Source organism: Ornithorhynchus anatinus, chromosome 2 (assembly GCF_004115215.2).
Source record: "Ornithorhynchus anatinus isolate Pmale09 chromosome 2, mOrnAna1.pri.v4, whole genome shotgun sequence".
Taxonomy (NCBI): Eukaryota; Metazoa; Chordata; class Mammalia; order Monotremata; family Ornithorhynchidae; genus Ornithorhynchus; species Ornithorhynchus anatinus.
The window spans coordinates 55,699,237-55,709,065 of NC_041729.1; the positions used below are offsets into that span (position 1 = coordinate 55,699,237).

Below are 9,829 nucleotides of genomic sequence, written 5' to 3' on the forward strand. Positions count from 1 at the left end.
GTATTAAGTGCTGGGGTGGATACAAACAAATCAGGTCGGACACAGTCCCTGTCCCACATAGGGCTCGTAGTCTCGATTCCTATTTTACAGATGAGGGAACTGAGGCACAGAGCAGTGAAGTGACTTGCCCCGGGCCACACAGCCGGCAAGTGGCAGAGCTGGGATAAGAACCCATGGCCTTCTGACTTCCAGGCCCATGCTCTATACGCTACGCCGTACTGCTTCCGTTCACCCCAGTATCGGGACTCCAACAGAGGAACAGCGTGACAGCTGTCCTCGATACCCATCCTGCCAGCTGGTGATATGTCACCTAATAATCCTAAATTTTCCACCCGCTTCATTAACTTTTCCTTTGGTAACCCAGTAGGGACCTCTCTTTCCTTTCTCAGTTGAAATGATCAAGGAGTTTCTTAGTCTTTTGCAGAATTGGAGGAACCGGGTTAGAGCCAACAGCATTTCGTGATGAGAAAATCATTCTACACTGATTAAATTTCTTCTTAAGATGGAGTGACAGGCCATGACATCTGTCAATAGATGCAATGGATCAGAACTGTAGTAAGGATTTTGATCCTTTCCCATAATTTATCTGCCCGTTCTCTCCAACCAGACAGCTCCACACTGATCCACGCACTTAAAATATCCCGCCTTGACTACTGCACCAACCTCCTCACTGACCTCCCTGCCTTCCGTCTCTCCCCGCTCCAGTCCGTACCTCACTCGGCCTGGATCATTTTTCTAACATTCAGTCCACATCACTCCCCTCCTCAAAAACCTCCAGTAGTTACCCATCCACCTCCCCATCAATCAGAAACTCCTTTCTGGCTTTAAGGTACTCTGTCAGCTCTCTCCAACCTACCTAATTTCCTGCTACAACCCAGACCGCGCACTTCACTCCTCTTACTTCTCACTGCAACGTGATTTTCTTAGGCCTAGTGGATAGAGCAGGGGAGTCAGAAGGACCTGAGTTCTAATCCCGGATCTGCCACTTGTCTGCTTTGTGACCTTGGGCAAGTCACTTAATTTCTCTGTTCCTGTTACCTCATCCGTAAAATGGGGATTAAGACTGTGAGTTCCATGTGGATCAGAGACTGTGTCCAACCTGATTAGCTTGTATCTACCCCAAGGCTTAGAACAGTGCTTGACACATAGTAAGCGCTTAACAAATACCATTATTATTGTCATTATTGGGTCGGACCAGTGGTCCGTCCAACTCAGTATTCTGTTCTTGTCCTGTCTCTTGGATCAGTCCCTCCTCTTTACCTTGTCGGCCTGTCATCCTCCCCTCTCCGTTAAACTGAGAGTGTCCCGTAAAAGTCTGGTTTAATCCCGCTCCTTTCCTTGCTCTATTTCCACTCTCTCAGGGAGCACATCACTTCAGTTGGCTTCAACCACCAGCTCCGAGCAATGGGCTGCTAAGCCCACCTCACTTGGCAGGAAATTAGACCAGAATCAGTCAGTCAATCGTATTCATTGAGCGCTTACCGTATGCAGAGCACTGTACTAAGCGCTTGGGAGAATACGACGTAACGAGGTAACAGAAACATTCCCTGTCCACCACAGGCTTACAGTCTAAAGGGTAACCAGAGGGTACAGCTAGAAGGCAACTCGGGAGGAAAGCTTGTGCCCCACACTGAACGGTGCTCATTGTATATCAGTGTTTGATCGAGAGAATATCAATGATTGATTGATGGAAGGCTGAAAGGAAGCAGGGCTAGAGGTTGGGATTCAGGGGTGGGGAGGGGGAGTTAGCAGGAAAGGGCTTCAGAGTGGATTTCAAGGAGTGAGGTGCCTTAGAAAAAACATGATTTGGGTCTCTTCAGCTCTGCTGAGGAATTCTTATCTCTTTTCAGTCCCACCTCAAAGCTCTCAGCTGCTGTCAGAGACCTGGGATGAACGAGGCTCTGATAGATTCCCCCGGGGGTTGGCACTTATGCGCCCAACTTACAATATGAATTGCTACTTGGAGGCTTTTTCTCTCTCTCTTCTCCAGAAAACCTCTCTCTCCATGAGAATGTGACATCTCTATTAATAGTTCCTGTGGCAGCAGCAGCAAAACAACTGAATTTGTAATCAAGTCTGATGGAGAAACTGCCTACTCTCTCATGCCATCTTTGAAAGGCGGATGGAGATTCCCCTGCCTATTTCGGCTTGATGGGTGGCTCAAGACCGCAGCTGGTCCTATGTGGCATTTGTCCCCTGCATCCTCAGGCGGGAAGGGCCAAAGTGAGACAGAGTGCAAGTCCCTGGAGGTAAAGCAAAGAATTCTGGACTGATGCCGACGTTACTTCTGTCGAGCAAAGAGAAGGAAACGGTCAGTCAGTCAGTCAATCAGCCAGTCTCAATTACTGAGTACTTACTTTGTGCAGATCACTGCCCTAAGTGCTTAGGAAAGTATAACAATAACAGATATATTTCCTGCCCACAACTAGTTTACTAGTTTACTAGTTCAGAGGGGGAGACAGACTTTCATATACTTAAGGTCCCGGGGAATGAAGATGGAAATGGTGGGATGATGAGGCGAGAAGTTTTGCCTTCTAAACACTTCTATTTAACCTTGGCTCATTCTGGATCTTCAACTCTCCAAGAAGCCACAGATGTATATTGACCAATCATCCATAAAGTTGTCTAGCATCGGCAGGCCCCTCCTCCCTCAGATCTGATAATCCCTCTCTGCTTCAGCCCCGTACTTCCTGCCCTGATATCTTTGCTGACGTTGAGAGGGTTCGACGGCCCTGCAGAGCCCGACGCCGGCAGAGCGAACGAGCGCGGGGGTGACTGGCGGTTCCCGTTTCTGATTTCCTCCTGTCACTGGGGTGCGGCTGGGTTGTCGGGACTTCAAGTCCCAGGAACAATCACCCACTTTGGCCCTTCTGTGGCCGGCCCCCCTCCCGCTCTGGGACTGGTCTGGGCTTTGGGATTTCAGCCATGAAAAGCTCTCCTTCTTGGAATGATGCTTCATCCAGAGGGAACTGTCAAGGGCTTGCAAATCGGGACATCTCATTTATTTATATTAATGTCTATCTCCCTCTCTAGACGGTAAGCTTATGGTGGGAGCTTAGTACAGTGGTTTGTGCTCAATAAATATGATTGAATGAATGAATGTACCTTGGCTTAGCTAAATAGAGGGGCAGGATAACCCCACCAACCCCTAAGGCCGCGGTGAAAGAGGCTATGTGCCGTGACAGAAGAATCAGGAAGTAGTCTTCCTGTCCCAGGCCTGACGGGCACGATAAGGAACCGAACTGCTCCCACATCAGACATTTCCCCTCATCCTCTCAGCAAGAACCAAACTCTACCATCCAGACAGAGAGGACTTCTCAAGAACTGTTCTCGGTAACCACGGGTTCCAGAACAACAGATGCTAACGCCCTTGTCTCCTCTGAAGAGACAAAAATGTTCAGTTTTGGAAAGAAGAGAGAGTGCGTTCTCCAAGCTAGGTTTCTTTCTTCATGAAAAAGACACCCACCCTGGCATTTTCGACACAGGTCCCAGTGGCGACGAGTCAGAGGCCCGGAGCAAGGTGGTTTTCTGGGCACACGGCTTCTGAGACTTTTGCAGAAGGGAGTCAGACTGATGGGGTGCACCTTGCCCCTTGTCTCGCTGATTCATCGCTCCCCAACGCTTCAGCCTCTCCAGGGGGAAAGATCCCAAGTACCAGCCCCAGACTTAGACAGAGAAAGCTGAGCCGGAGTAAGTCTTTCTACAAGCTCCAGCATCTCTCGGGGGGGAGGGGAAGGGCAAGGTTGAGGTGTAAGCATGTTGTTTCTCTAAAGCAGGAGTTGGAAACTCGCTGGACGTGGCTGTTTGTGGACAAAGATGTGGCCCGTGACTAGGACCTCTCCTCAGATGGATGGATTTTCTCCATCTCCTAGTCCCTCTGGCCGTGTCGAGGGTGCATTAGGGGGAGGTAGCAGAGATGACCGGGGGGATAGCAGCAACAGCGGGAGAGAAGGCGGCGATGGCGCTATGCCAGTGTTTTTGTGGGTAAGACTGTCCCCTGAACGCCCCCCTCCTCCTTCTTCCCTTCCCCATCTCTACTGGCAACAACTATGAGATGATGAAAGCACACCGTGTTTGAGTAACGTGACGTAATGACTTCCTGGTGGGGAGGAGAAATAGATTACGTGGATCTTCGTGCACGCACAGATTTGATTCTGCAAAAAGCAAGGTTGCGGTCCCTTGCTCTATAGATTTTCATTGTCGAGAGCTACAGGATTTTTACCCTATAGGCTTGCTATGGTCAGGGAACATGTCCACTAATTCTGATGCATTATATTCTATGACAAAGTAAGCACTCACTAAATATCACTGACTAAGGGAGAAAATGCCGCCTGAAGTCGCTGCATACAGCAGCTCCCCAAACTCTTGTCTCAGCTAGCTCTCAGGTAGCTGATCTCTCTATATCTCTAGCTCTCTCGCCTCCAACCCCTCACCCACGCCAACCCCTCACCCACATCCTGCCTCTGGCTTGGATTACCCTCCCTCCTCAAAATTACTCTCCCCTTCAAAGCCTTCCCTGACTCAGCCCTCCTTTCCTCTTCTCCCACTCCCTTCTGCATCACCCTGACTTCCTTCCTTTATTCATGTACACTTATGCACCTATGTACACATCTGTAATTTATTTATTTGTACTGTCGTCTGTCTCCCCCACTCACCCCCCTCCCGGCCCCAAGACTGCAAGCTTGTTGTGGGCAGGGAATGGGTCTGTTTATTGTTGTGTTGTACTCTCCCAAGTGTTTAGTACCATGATCTGTACACAGTAAGCGCTCAATAAATACAATTGAATGAATGAATGAATGAATTCATCCCCCATCCCAGTCCAACAGTAATTTATTCATTTATGTTAATATATCTCTTCTCTGCTAGACTATAAGCTTGTTGTGGGCAGGGAATGTGTCTGTTTATTGTGATATTGTCCTCTCCCAAGCACTTAGCATACTGCTCTGCACAGAGTAAGGGCTCAATAAATAAGAAAGAAAAAGAAAGAAAAAGAAAGGAAGGAAGGAAGGAAGGAAGGAAGGAAGGAAGGAAGGAAGGAAGGAAGGAAGGAAGGAAGGAAGGAAGGAAGGAAGGAAGGAAGGAAGGAAGGAAGGAGGGAAGGAGGGAAGGAAGGAGGGAGGGAAGGAGGGAAGGAGGGAGGGAAGGAAGGAAGGAAGGAAGGAAGGAAGGAAGGAAGGAAGGAAGGAAGGAAGGAAGGAAGGAAGGAAGGAAGGAAGGAAGGAAGGAAGGAGGGAAGGAGGGAAGGAAGGAGGGAGGGAGGGAGGGAGGGAAGGAAGGAGGGAGGGAAGGAGGGAAGGAGGGAAGGAGGGAAGGAAGGAAGGAGGGAAGGAAGGAAGGAAGGAAGGAAGGAAGGAAGGAAGGAAGGAAGGAAGGAAGGAAGGAAGGAAGGAAGGAAGGAGGGAAGGAGGGAAGGAGGGAAGGAAGGAGGGAGGGAGGGAGGGAGGAGGGAGGGAGGGAGGGAGGGAGGGAGGGAGGGAGGGAGGGAGGGAGGGAAGGAGGGAAGGAGGGAAGGAGGGAAGGAGGGAAGGAGGGAAGGAAGGAAGGAAGGAAGGAAGAAGGAAGGAAGGAAGGAAGGAAGGAAGGAAGGAAGGAAGAAGGAAGGAAGGAAGGAAGGAAGGAAGGAAGGAAGGAAGGAAGGAAGGAAAAGGGAGGGAGGGAGGGAGGGCGGGAGGGAGGGAGAGAGGGAGAGAGAGAGAGAGAGAGAGAGAGAGAGAAAGAAAGAAAGAAAGAAAGAAGAAAGAAAGAAAGAAAGAAAGAAAGAAAGAAGAAGAGAGAAAGAAAGAGAGAGAGAGAGAGAAAGAGAGAGAAAGAAAGAGAGAAAGAAAGAAAGAAAGAGAGAAAGAAAGAAAGAGAGAAAGAGAGAAAGAGAGAAAGAAAGAAAGAAAGAAAGAAAGAAAGAAAGAAAGAAAGAAAGAAAGAAAGAAAGAAAGAAAGAAAGAAAGAAAGAAAGAAAGAAAGAAAGAAAGAAAGAAAGAAAGAAAGAAAGAAAGAAAGAAAGAAAGAAAGAAGAAAGAACATCAGAAGCTACAAGTTGCGAATGCAGCAGGTCAGGAGAGGGTGACCAGAACTTGTGTGGGAGAACTGTCCATCATGTAGCAGTCTCTTCAGCTGCAAAGCTGTCCCTCAACAGCATTCACCCCAAAGGGCACCTAATAGCCATTGATAGTGACCCTGGGTGGGAAGAAGAGGGCACCAACACACTGGAGCTCACCTGAGAAAGTGTAAAAAGACATTTGCCTGGCTTAGTGGATAGAGCGCTGGCCTGGGAGTCAGAAAGTCATGGGTTCTAATTCCGGCTCCGCCACTTGTCTGCTGTGTGACCTCGGGTAAGTCGCATTACTTCTCTGTGCCGCAGTTTCCTCATCTGTAAAATGGGGATTGAGACTGTGAGCACCTCGTGGAACATGGACTGGGTGCAATCTGATTTGCTTGTATCTACCCCAGTGCTTAGTACGGTGCCTGGCACAGAATAAGTGCTTAACAAGTACCGTAATAATTATAATTATTGTTATTATCATCGTTATTTGCCAGAGGTTGGGCTGGAAGGTAAAGTTGCCATCCAAGCCAGAGGAACCTGAAGAATTAGAGCAAGCAAATCTTCCTCCAAGCTCCAGCCGTCCGGCTGCTCTCGGTGGGCAAGGGGAGGTGTGAGCACGTTGTTCCTCTGAAGCACAGGTCGGAAACTCGCTGGACGTGGCTCTCTGTGGACTCAGATATGTCCCAGGGATGGCGGGGGTGGGCGGACAGGTGGGCTGTCGGAGGTCTCTGGCTCCCGCTCCCTCTTTTCTCTCTATTTTCAGAGAACAGTGCTGTCCGGTTTTACCCTGATGCCCAGAAAAACGTAGGCATTGAATTGCATTCTCTTGGTTTAGCTACAGAACTGATCCTATCAGCTCTCTGATCAAAGGATCAACCACCAACCCTGGTCCTAGGGTTTTAACTGTGGCTAATTTTGCCCCAGTGAGATTTTGCAAATTTTAATTGAATTGCGGTATTTGTTAAGCACTTTTTTTTTTTTGCGCCAAGCATCGTACTAAGAGCTGGGGTAGACTCGAGGGAATCAGGTTGGATGCAGTCCCTGTCCCACAACTATAAGGTTCAGAGTCCGAGGAGGAAGGAGAACAGGTACTGTAGCCCCATTTTCCAGATGAGGAAATTGAGGCAACGAAAAGTTAGGCGACTTTCCTAAGGTTACGTGGCAGACAGGAGGAAGAGCTGGGATTAGAAGCCAGGTCCTCCGACCCCCAGGCCCATGCTCTTTCCACGAGGCAAAACTGCTTGTCAAATCACAAAAGACATCTCCCGTTTTCCCCAGAGAGGCCACATCCAATTCTCAGCAGTATGGTCCCGGCCTGATGCCTGCTCTCAGCCATTCTGAGGCGTTAATGGACCTTCCTAAGTGAAAATTTAGTCCCTCTGGAGGTTGAGGAACTTCCTCTCTGCAAGTAGGGTTCTCTCTCTCTCTCTCTCTCTCACACACACAAACACACATACACACATATATCCCATCAATGATTCACCCCAAAGCACGGGAAGAATTAGTTTAGGTTGACTGGGCAACTCAATTTAACTTCTTAGGTCTCTGCCTCGGGCGCCGAGCGGGGTAATCACTGCTTTCTTCACCAAGCTCACAAGCAACAGTCAGAAATTTTCTAGGTCCTTCAGAAAACCTCTCTTAAAAAGACAGCACCAGTACCTCACGTGTCGGTGGAAGAGCCACCTCAATCTCCCTCTAGTTCTCTCACGACACATTGACGCCTCGTGATCTGGAGCACTGAGGTTCTGACTTCACGTTCTGGTGAAGGGGTCCCCAGACCAGTGAAGCAAGATTTGCCTATTTTATTGCATCCAGTGGGGTTGTTGGTACCTTGACTCATTACAGCGTCCTCTCCCTAACTCAGTCACTCAGTCGATCGATTGTGCCTAGTGAGCACTTACTGGATGCAGAACACTGTACTAAGCCCTTCTTTACTTATGCCGTCGAGTCGTTTCCAACCCTCGTGACACCGCAGACACCACATCTCTCCCAGAACGCCCCGCTCTCCATCTGCAATCATTCTGGCAGTGTATTCGCAGAGTTTTCTTGGTAACAGTCCCGAAGTGCTTTCCCACCGCCGCCTTCCGTGCAGTAAACTCGGCTCTCCGCCCTCGACCCTCTCCCATGCCGCTGCTGCTCTGCATGGGCGAGTTTTGATTTGTAGCAGATTGCCTTCCACTCGCCAGCCACGGCCAAGCTAAGAATGGAATGGACAGGCCTCTGCTTGACTCTCCCTCTCGTAGCCAAGACTGGTAGAGTACTGAAAACTCTCCAGCTGTGACCCTGAGAGGGGGACTAAGCGCTTGGGGGAGTACGATGTAACAGGGTTGTTCGACACGTTCCCTGCCCCAGTGAGCTTACAGTCTAGAGGCCTCCCAATCTACTTCCAGTTATCACAGAGTCTCAGCCTTCCTCTGTCTCCCTCTCTCTCATCCCTCTTCCCCTCTCTCTCTGTCTCTCTCCCCCTTCCACCTCTTGAAACCAACCTCCAACCTTGATTGAAAAGTTTCCAAAGTATCTGGGGCACAAGAAGAGAGACTCAGCAATTAGGCAGCAACCAGTGCAGCAGAAAGATGAGAAACAAATGACTCCCTCGTGTGCCTCAGTTCCCTCATTTGTAAAATAGGGATCAAAACCGTGAGTCCCATGTGGGACATGGACTGTGTCCAACTTGAATACCTTCTATCTACCCCAGCACTTAGTATAGTGCCTGACACACAGAAAGCACTTAACAAATACCATATTTTTTTTTTTTTTTAAAGAGGAGCCTGGCCAAACAAACAACCCAAGCAGCCAGCAATTCTCTGAGGAAGCTGGCTTGGGATACAACCTTCTGGCTTATTTCTGTCATGGAAATATTTCTCAGTCTGTAACGGGTGAAGGGTTGGTCACAGCTAGATGCTCAAGCCATTCTAATATATAGCTATGCACATACAGACTATGCATTCCCAGGCTAGTACTAAGCCCCCCTTTTCCTCTGCTTCCCCTCCCCTCCCCATCACCCCGACTCGCTCCCTTTGTTCTACCCCCTCCCCGCCCCACAGCACTTGTGTATATATATATATATAAATATGTATAATTACAATTCTATATATTTTTATTAATGATGTGTAACTAGAATTCTATTTATTTATAATGATGTTACTGATGCCTATTTACTTGTTTCGATGTCTGTCTCCTCCCTTCTAGACCGTGAGCCCACTGTGGGCAGGGACTGTCTCTATTTGTTGTGGAATTGTACTTCCCAAGCGCTGAGTACGGTGCTCTGCACACAGTAAGCGTTCCATAAATACAATTGAATGAATGGATGAATGTATAAATACTCTTCTCCCCTTAGCTCCCGTGGAAAGAGCATGGGTCTGGGAGTCAGCAGGACCTCGGTTCTAATCCCAGCTCTGCCACTTGTTTGCTGTGTGACCTTGGGCAAGTCACTTGACTTCTCTGTGCCTCAGCTACCTTATTTGGAAAATGGGGATTAAGAATGTGAGCCCTCAATGAGACAGGGACTCTGTCCAACCTGATTATCTTATATCTACCCCAGCACTTAGCGAAGTGCTTGACACATAGTAAGCATCTAACAAATACCATAATTATTATTATTACGGCATAAAAACTGCCCCTGGCAGAGGGTTTCAAGCTACTTAAGGAGCCAGCTCTCTGTAACAGAGAGCCCCTCTCTAGTCAGAAGGCCAGTGAAGTTCTGGTAGTCTTGCATTCTGTCAAAAACAACCCTAGGTTCAGAGGCATTTTACCCAATGAGGAAAAAGGGGATTTGCCCAGAAAGGCCCCCCA

General features: G+C 48.7%; 1 non-coding gene across 1 annotated transcript; it reads right to left on the reverse strand.

The window, feature by feature from the left end:
* Positions 1-8,193: 8,193 nt before the first annotated feature.
* LOC114809629 lies at positions 8,194-8,330 on the reverse strand. Its single transcript, XR_003757405.1, has one exon. It is a non-coding gene; the product is annotated as a small nucleolar RNA SNORA7 (small nucleolar RNA).
* Between the last annotated feature and the right edge of the window lie 1,499 nt (positions 8,331-9,829).